The sequence below is a fragment of the Oncorhynchus gorbuscha genome, linkage group LG24 (genome assembly GCF_021184085.1).
Source record: "Oncorhynchus gorbuscha isolate QuinsamMale2020 ecotype Even-year linkage group LG24, OgorEven_v1.0, whole genome shotgun sequence".
NCBI lineage: Eukaryota > Metazoa > Chordata > Actinopteri > Salmoniformes > Salmonidae > Oncorhynchus > Oncorhynchus gorbuscha.
Window position 1 is genome coordinate 16,895,078 of NC_060196.1, and position 10,341 is coordinate 16,905,418.

General features: G+C 43.6%; 1 protein-coding gene across 3 annotated transcripts in view; it reads left to right on the forward strand.

The window, feature by feature from the left end:
* The window catches only part of LOC124012776 (catenin alpha-2), a 711,900-nt gene that overhangs the window by 130,322 nt on the left and 571,237 nt on the right, over positions 1-10,341 (forward strand). The window lies entirely within an intron of this gene.

The window sequence follows — 10,341 nt, forward strand, 5'->3', positions numbered from 1 at the left end:
TGTTAACATTGCCAAAGCAAGTGGAGTAGATAATAAACAAAATGAACAGTAAACATTACACTCACAGTAGTTCCAAAAGAATAAAGCCATTTCAAATGTCACATAATGTCTTTATAAAGTGGTGTAATGATGTGCAAATAGTTAAAGTGCAAAGGGGAAAATCAATAAACAGAAATATGGGTTGTATTTACAATGCCCGACCCCCCTCCACTGGCACACTAACATACACACACATGCACATCCCTCTGTAGTAGTAGAAGCCTTTGTCTCCTGTGAGAAGCTGGCAGCAGCTGGTTGGTGTTGGCTACCGCCAGTCCCGGGCATCTTTATGGGCACATAATTGGGCCCTCCTGTTGTGGCTCCAAGTCTGCTCACATGTCCTTCTGTTTATGTGTGTGCGTTTGCAGTGTGTGGGGAATTTGTTGGCAAACATCTGGGTTGAGAGATTTAGCATTTAGAAAGCACAGCTACTTGTTATCCTGTTGGGCAGGCTGTGTAACAGCCCCTTTCCTAAGCGTGGCTTCATGAAATTACAGAAGTCCTTGTGCCGCAGAACAGGACACAGGCGTCAGGAAGTCAACGCCTGTATTCCAAATGGCACCCTATTCCCTATACAGTGCACTACTTTTGACCAGTGTCCATCGGGGCGCAGACCTTATAGCCCTGTGGTCCCTGGCCAAAAGCAGTGCACTATATAGGGAATGGGGTGAGCAAGTTGAGTCGCAGCCTAAAGTCTGAAGTGACAGCGAGTCAGCCCGGGATGCCTCCGAGGGCTGCTGGGAAAGGCTGCGTTGTCTAAGGGGCATGAAATGAAATGTCCCTCAGCTTTAGGGAGAACAAGAGAAAGAGCAAACAATTGTCTTGCTCAGCAATGCTTGTTCCTGCGGGACTGTTTGCTAAATCTGATGTCCATGTCTTGTCTCATCGGTGTGAAACGGCACCGTTCGACGCATTATGTTGACAGTCGAAATGAGGTCGCCGTCTGGCGGATGGTTAAATGTGCCGTCGTGGACAGCCGGCAGAACACACCAGCTAGCTGATATACTTCCAGAAACGTTGTTTTTTTCGTTGGTCCAAGTGTTTCATGAGCTGAAATAGAAAAATCAAAGAAATGTCCCATACGCACAAAAAGCTTATTTCTCTCAAATCATGTGCACACATTTTTTTTACAACCCTGTTAATGAGTATTTCTCCAAAATAATCCATCCACCTGACAGGTTTGGCATGTCAAGAATTTGGCAGTATGTTCAGCCAGCCTCACAACCACACACCACATGTACCCTCGCCAGCCCGGGACCTCCACAGCCTGGCTGCCGAGTGGGTGGGCCCAGTTGAATTATTTCCTAATATGAACTCTAACTCCGTAAACATTTCAGAAATTGTTGCATGCTGTGTTTATATTTTTGTTCAGTGTATTATCTCTATGGCCGTACAGCCTTACTGCCTTCTTGTCTATTTGCTGAGATATTGCTGGGAACAGAGTGCCTTTCTACTGTATTTAATATGAGGATCACTGAGGAGCAGTGAAGGTCTGCGTGTAGTGTAGTAGTTATGGTAATGTCTGTCCTATTGATTTGACACACATGGATTCCAAGGTTGAGGCATCCCGTGGTCATCCCTGATGGAGCCTGCCCATGAGGCCCTTCACCACGGACGGTCATGTCTTACTCGATACACCCTCATTAAGCTGATTGCTACAGCATCACCGTTTAATTACAGGAAGACCAAAACAAGGCGTTTTAGTCAAAGACTGTTGTACTAGCTGTCTAGACTGTGTTTTATAAATGCTCAATCAGCATAAAACACAATTATACAAGGAATTGGCAACTCAAGTCTCATTCTGAGAAGTAAAGTAGGCCACTTGATTTCAGCATCTGAACAAAGTGGACAGGCTAACATGCTGATCAAACAGTTGGAGAACTTGTTCAGAACTTTTCAACCTTGTTGCTAGCAAATAGATCCAAGTTGGCTAAACTTGAAACATAAATATTAGCTGGCTGCTTACTAGCACGTGGGCTTGTGCTTGAGAGATTATTTATGAGACCTGTGTTTTAAATTCTATAATACAGTTGAAGTCGGAAGTTTACATACACCTTGGCCAAATACATTTAAACTCAGTTTTTCACAATTCCTGACATTTAATCCTATTAAAGATTCCCTGTCTTAGGTCAGTTAGGATCGCCACTTTATTTGAAGAATGTGAAATGTCAGAATAATAGTAGAGAGAATGATTTTTTTCAGCTTTTATTTCTTTCATCACATTCCCAGTGGGTCAGAAGTTTACATACACTCAATTAGTATTTGGTAGCATTGCCTTTAAATGGTTTAACTTGGGTCAAATGTTTAGGGTAGCCTTCCACAAGCTTCCCACAATAAGATGGGTGAATTTCATCCCATTTCTCCTGACAGAGCTGGTGTAACCGAATCAGGTTTGTAAGTCTCCTTGCGCACACACGCTTTTTCCGTTCTGCCCACACATCAAATCAAATCAAATCAAATCAAATTTATTTATATAGCCCTTCGTACATCAGCTGATATCTCAAAGTGCTGTACAGAAACCCAGCCTAAAACCCCAAACAGCAAACAATGCAGGTGTAAAAGCACGGTGGCTAGGAAAAACTCCCTAGAAAGGCCAAAACCTAGGAAGAAACCTAGAGAGGAACCGGGCTATGTGGGGTGGCCAGTCCTCTTCTGGCTGTGCCGGGTAGAGATTATAACAGAAAATGACCAAGATGTTCAAATGTTCATAAATGACCAGCATGGTCAAATAATAATAAGGCAGAACAGTTGAAACTGGAGCAGCAGCACAGTCAGGTGGACTGGGGACAGCAAGGAGCCATCATGTCAGGTAGTCCTGGGGCACGGTCCTAGGGCTCAGGTCCTCCGAGAGAGAGAAAGAAAGAGAGAATTAGAGAGAGCATATGTGGGGTGGCCAGTCCTCTTCTGGCTGTGCCGGGTGGAGATTATAACAGAACGTGGCCAAGATGTTCAAATGTTCATAAATGACCAGCATGGTTGAATAATAGTAAGGCAGAACAGTTGAAACTGGAGAAGGAGCATGGCCAGGTGGACTGGGGACAGCAAGGAGTCCTCATGTCAGGTAGTCCTGGGACATGGTCCTAGGGCCCAGGCCAGTTGAAACTGGAGCAGCAGCATGGCCAGGTGGACTGGGGACAGCAAGGAGTCATCATGTCAGGTAGTCCTGGGGCATGGTTCTCTATAGGATTGAGGTGAGGGCTGTGTGTCATTTTGCCACAACTTTGGAAGTATGCATGGAGTCATTGTCCATTCGGAAGACCCATTTGCGACCAAGCTTTAACTTCCTGACAGATGTCTTGAGATGTTGCTTCAATATATCCACATCATTTTCCATCCTCACGATGCCATCTATTTTGTGAAGTGCACCAGTCCATCCTGCAGTGAATTGTGCTTCACGGTTGGGGTAGTGTTCTGCGGCTTGCAAGCCTCCCACTTTTTCCTCCAAACATAACGATGGTCATTATGACCAAACAGTTCTATTTTTGTTTCATCAGACCAGAGGCCATTTCTACAAAAAGTACGATCTTTGTCCCCATGTGCAGTTGCAAACTGTAGTCTGGCTGTTTTATGGCGGTTTTGGAGCTGTGGCTTCTTCCTTTCAGGTTATGTTGATGCAGGACTCGTTTTACTGTGAAATCGATACTTTTGTACCGGTTTCCTTCAGCATCTTTACAAGGTAATTTGGTGCTTTGCTGTTGTTCTGGGATTGATTTGCACTTTTCGCACCAAAGTACGTACATCTCTAGGAGACAGAACGTGTCTCCTTCCTTAGCGGTATAACGGCTGCGTGGTCCCATGGTGTTTATACTTGCGTACTATTGTTTATACAGAAGAATGTGGTACCTTCAGGCATTTGGAAATTGCTCCCAAGGATGAACCAGACTAGTAGAGTTTTTTTTCCGAGGTCTTGGCTGATTTCTTTTGATTTTCCCGTGATGTCAAGCAAAGACGCACTGAGTTTGAAGGTAGGCCTTGAAATACATCCACAGGTACACAGGCACAATTTACAACTTAGTATATATAAACTGTTGACCCACTGGAATTGTGTTACAGTGAATTATGATGAAAGTGAAATAATCTGACTGTGAACAATTGTTGGAAAAATTACTTGTTTCATGCACAAAGTAGTTTGTTAAATTTGTTAACAAGACATCTGTGGCGTGGTTGAAAAACGAGTTTTAATGACTCCAACGTAAGTGTATGTAACCTCCCGAATTCAACTGTACCTGCTACAAGAATCAATTAATCAATCAAATGTATTTATGAAGCCGACTGTTTGCTGACTGTTTGAAATGCAATGTATTTTACTTTTAATTGTACAACAAAGCTCATTTAGATGTTGTTGTTGTTGTTGTTGAAATCAAGATATATATTGTGAATCGCCCAGAAGTTTCATAAAATGTAGATATGATTTTTAGTCCGTATCGCCCTGCCCTAGTGGAAATTCTGCAACCATAAACATGATGTTGTTTTTAATGTGCCACGGCCTAACCCAGATACCCGTCCTGTTAATCTCCCAAGCCAATCGAAATATGTACAGTTACTGCAGACGTGCAGTTTTATTGTCAGACTATTCATTTTATACGTCTTTATTGAGTTTCTTTACCTTCTGGGTTCCCTTCCAATTTTTTTCCCGCCTCGTCTCCTTGCATTAATAGGTTTCTTGGGGGGGCAGCGAAAGGAAGCCGTCAGGGACGGAGATATGGATTTGTTGCATCACCTCGTCTAAATCTCAGGGTTAAACAGCGATTCTTGCTGCCTCATCAAGGGAACACAGGGAGCTGATTTGGCTGGGATTGGATTCATTCGTTTGCCCTTCGTTACGTGTTCTTTTATTCATTACCGTTGCGAGCAGTGATATATATATATAAAACCGTATGTGTAGCTACCGTATAGAAGTAGAGCTTTCCCATGAGTAATGGATGGAGGTCTCTATTAGGGAACTGTGAGTTACTAAAAGCTGGACGTATAATTCATGCGAACCACAGTACACTCTCAGCACGGAAGAAGGCTGGAACAAATGAATCCGCCCTCATCCACATTTAAACACAGCCTATTTTAAAACGCACTTAAACACGCTCCGTCTTTGCTTCTTATGCATAACACACACTGACACATGGACACGTGAGCACACACCCACATACACCAGTGGCGATCAGTGCCGTTTAGGATGAGGGAGGACAATAATACCTTTTCATGAGCACGGCCTTAATACTATTGCAGCATATTGGCTGGCTGTCGTTCACATTCCTTTCACCCAGTTCAATGTAACATGGATAGGTTTAGGCTACTACCTGATAATGGAATTTTCCTTTTACCCATCATGAGGTTGCTACAACCTGGCCTAGGAATGAAAGTTTACAATGGAGGTGCTCCCTGGCTGAGATAACATTTTAAGGTGACAGACAGTGACACATGGACAGACAGTGACACATGCAATAGCGCCTTGCACACTCTTGCCTGCATCTAGCTGATCATTAATCCAAACAGTTTCTTTAGGACGAGTTCAGGTATTTTTATCCCTGTTTCGTTTGCTTCCGTTTAAAAAAAAGTTTTTCAACAGAATCTGTGGAATGAATACACCCTTGATCACGCAAAAACACAGGTCATTTTCATTGCAGCCACGTTGTATTCATTCTAGCCTCTATGCACTCTCCTCCTCTCACCTTTTCCCTTCATTTGTGGACTTCAATGAACAACACATCAGCTTTATGTGACCAGGCGATGCTAGCTAGCTGTTTGCTTATGGTTTCAGTACTAGAATCAAGTCAAATGTATTTATAAAGCCCTTCTTACATCAGCTGATATCTCAAAGTGCTGTACAGAATGGCCAATACATCTATATCTGTATCTACATCTATAGAGATTAATTCTCTGATACTTTGATTGGGTGGACAAAATGTCAGTTCATGCTGCAAGAGCTCTGATAGGTTGTAGGACGTTCCCTGGAAGTTGTCATAATTACTGTGTAAGTCTATGGAAGGGGGTGAGAACCAAGAGTCTCTTAGGTTTCGTATTGAAGTCAATGTACCCAGAGGAGGACAGAAACTAGCTGTCCTCCAGCTACACCATGGTGCTACCCTACAGAGTGCTGTTGAGGCTACTATAGACCTTCATTGCAAAACAGTGTGTTTTAATCAATTATTTGGTGATGTGAATATATTTAGTATAGTTTTATCTAAAAAGGAAAACTTTTTCAATGTTTTACCATTTTACATTTTTGGAAATTCCCCTTCCTCCTCTGAGGAGCCTCCACTGGTACACATCCACCCGCATGCACGCTAGCATAAACACAAACACACACGCACATGTTCTTATGTCCCTCTGAAATGTAGAAGGTGGCAGTAAGACGACTTCAGCAAAAGGCCACCATATACCTTCACATTGTTTCGTGACTCATATAGATGTATTGGCCAGTGACGGGCAGAGGCATTACGTCATCACTATCTGTCTCCTTCTTTTCTTGGAGGGGGCCCTGATAGAATGGATAAGTGGTCACTGACTGACCCTGCAATTTCATGGAACATAGAGATTTAGGACCTTCATTTGATCACTCGTTTGTTCCTGAGCATTTTTCTGCGCCAGAGGAAATGCAGTTGAGCTTCGCGAGTCACTAAAAACGTGGTTATATTAACAGCATTCCACTTTTCATCTCACCTTATTTTGACCAGTTAAATAGCCTAACCACCAATCAAGCAGCCTTACGGACGAAACGGTCAAATCCTGTTGCCGTGGGATTATTTTTGCAGCGACAGGCCAACTGCATCTGTAGTTTCAGATTAAGATGCTACCAGCTCTCTTATCATACTGTCGCTTCCCTCACAAATCCTTCAATGTGCATTTCTCAAGTTGACGCTCGCCATTCTCTTGCTTAGTGAGCCGGGGTTTGGGTTATACATGTGTGTGTGTGCATGACTACTGGTTCGGCACCCCCTCCAGAGTTCACCGTGTTCCTTTCATCATTTACACTGCAACATGTAACCCACGGCTGAGAGAATGGCAGGGTACTAATGCAGTCACACACTGAGTCGTTTTGTGTGTGCGTGTCTGTGTGTGTTTGTGTGTGTCTGTGTGTGTCCTGCTGTCATCTGAGACATCTCTCCAGTGCCCCGCGACACGTTTAAGTAAGAGTAAAGTATTACATTGTAATCAGCATGACTTGAAACAGAAATATGTTGCTCCCTATGTCGCTTACTACATAATGAGCTAACTCTCTGAATACGTCTCTCTGCCTCAACAACACTGGCAGAGAGAGACCGAGGACGCCGCCACGAGGGTCATTTGTGTTCTGCTTTGACTCCATTTATCAACAGACAATGGAATTACCCAGACTCCTTTAATGGAGCTCAATGTATCATTAGCAAGGAACCAATCATGTATCATGTCGCCCGAGGCGCTATTCGGAGTCCCGGGTTTGCTCAGGTGGGCTTGTCTCCGCTTCGCACGGGGTGATTTAAATGTAGCCTTCATGCTCGTCAAATACCGTAGCTTGTGTCTTAGTTACTATTTAGAGTAATTTTACACCTAGAGAAAAGTTACTGGTCGAGTCAAATTACTCTAAGAGTTAAAAGGTATCTTACAGTAACTTTAGAAGTAAGAAGAGGCTGATAATTCCTGGTTGTTACTATGTCTGCAAGACTTTGTCTTCAAACTGGTAAAAAGAAAGTGAACTGGCCTCCAGCTTCAAGGGAGAAAGGGATCATTGTGATCTCATGGATGGTCGGTCCTTGCATCCACACCTATACATTTCTCCAGTTCCATCCCATCATACTGGTAAAAGGTTAACTCGCCTGTAGGCCTCTACCTCCAGCATATCAATGGCAGACTAAAAGCAGCGGCTTCATTTCAGTTCATTGCTGAAATGTAGGTTGTTTCGTGACCTAGTTTCCCTCGTTTGTTTTTGGTGCATGAATCCAACCTGGAGGCATCTCTCAAATAAATGGTTTGTTTCAGTATTTGGCAGCTGAGAATTGTACGCAGTGTTGTCCCGAGGCAAAGCCAGGCCCAGCTTAACCACAGCGAGCCCCACTACGCTCTCGGAGCTTCTGAGAAGCTAGCTGACGCATAGGGACACCCAACAGCTGTTTGCTTGGATGGCTGTTAGCTTGTCTCTCCCCCTGTGTGGGAAGCTCGGCTCATTACGCCTCCATTTAGGCATGGTAATTGTGCAACGTGGGACCATTACCGAAACCAAAAAGCAGATCCCGGAAGCTACGAAGCTAGAAACACCCCCACAACCCTTCTCAGTGGGCTTGTGGAAGCGTTGCCTTGTAGGCACTCCTCCTGCTTTCCTGGAGCCAGACTTGAGGATCCAATTTGATTTGGAGTCCTGTTCCTCGATTTACCCCCAAGCTGATTTTGGCAAAACAGGCCTCAGACGGCAGCACATTTACAAGGACATTCCCTCTAGTGCTTTGGCTGGGCGCGTGTTTCATTTAGTGCTTCAGGATGCCTCTTATGTGTCTCACTCCAAACTGATGTACAGTAGGCTATACTGGTAGAGTAGCAGTTTGAGAACCAACATCCACTGACGTTGGGCAACCATTAAAACCAAGTCTGGTGTGTCTAATTGACGACACAGTTTCTGAAGAACAGAGAGGTGCTTCCTGAATCTGTCCAATAAGGTTTTCTGTTTTTCCTTAACTAGGTCAAAAGTAGAGTGCTTAGACGTAAGGTCTATGTCATTTGGGACTCTACCTCAAAGTTAATTTTCTGTAATTAGCAATATGAGTTTTTGACTGCTGTAACATTATGTATTAGGAGCTTGAACGGCGCCTGGATGCTTCCACCCCCTTTGGAGAGCTTCCCATGCATGTTTCAGAAGAACACATGAAAGGGGAACTTGGAGAACTTGAAGGTAGTATCCCAGATTGAATATTCCCCCATGTGTGTACTTCTATTTCCTTCAAACTTAAAGAGTCCTACTTTTCAATGATATTTTCTCTCAAGTCACCTTGCCAGTCTGTAAACTTGGCTTTATCATGCTCCAACTGTCTTGTATCCACACACGCTCTCTCACGCACACACACACACATACACCGCACGCACCACACGGTGCCCCAGGCCCATGTTAAAACCCTCAGCGTGGTATGGAGTCTGCCAGGCTGGAAGCTTAGTCTGACTCTGGTGTATTGCACAGGTTGGTCCCAGCAGGGGCCTTCAATGAAAAGGCACCAGCGTCGGCAGAGATCTTCCTCTCTCTAGTGCTTTATCTGGGCACGTGTTTCAGGATGCCTTTTCTCTTCTATACTCTACGTGTCTCACTCCAAACTGATGTACAGTAGGTTATACTGGGAGAGTATAGGTCCAAAGTAGAGCACTAGATATAGGGACTATGGGGTGACATTTGGGACTCTACCCTCAAAGTAAACTTTCTATACTTAGCAATATGACTTTTTTCACTCACACAAATGTAGCTGTTAGCCCTTCTAACACACTGGCATATTTGTGTGTGTCCTTAAACAACTTCTTATGGCTTATATCCCGCTAACGGGATCGATATGACAAGAGCCAGTGAAAGTGCAGGGCGCCAAATTCAAAACAGAAATCTCATAATTAAAATTCCTCAAACATAGAGGTATTTTATACCATTGTAAAAGATAAACGTGTTATTAATCCCGTCACAGTGTCCGATTTCAAAAAGGCTTTACAATGAAAGCACACCAAACAATTATGTTAGGTCTGCAAAAAGCACACCATGCAATACTCTGAGTACAGCGCTCAGACAACAAAACAAGCCATACAGATATCAACAAGTCAGAAATAGCATTATAAATATTCACTTCCGTTTGATGATCTTCATCAGAATGCACTCCCAGGAATCCCAGTTTCACAATAAATGTTTGATTTGTTCGATAAAGTCCATTATGTCCAAATACCTCCTTTTTGTTCGCGCGTTTAGTACACAATCCAAACTCACGAGGCACGGACAAGTCTCACGAGAGCTAGCGTGATCAGCTCATGGCACTCTGGCAGACCTCTGACTCATTCAGTACTCATTCCCCCCTCCTCACAGTAGAAGCATCAAACAAGGTTCTAAAGACTGTTGACATCTAGTGGAAGCCTTAGGAAGTGCAATATGACCCCATAGACACTGTATATTCGATAGGCAATGACTTGAAAAACTACAAACCTCAGATTTCCCACTTCCTGGTTGGATTTTGTCTCAGGTTTTTGCCTGCCATATGAGTTCTGTTATACTCACAGACATCATGCAAACAATTTTAGAAATGTCAGTGTTTTCTATCCAGATCTGCTAATAATATGCATATATTAGCAACTGGGCTTGAGTAGCAGGCAGTT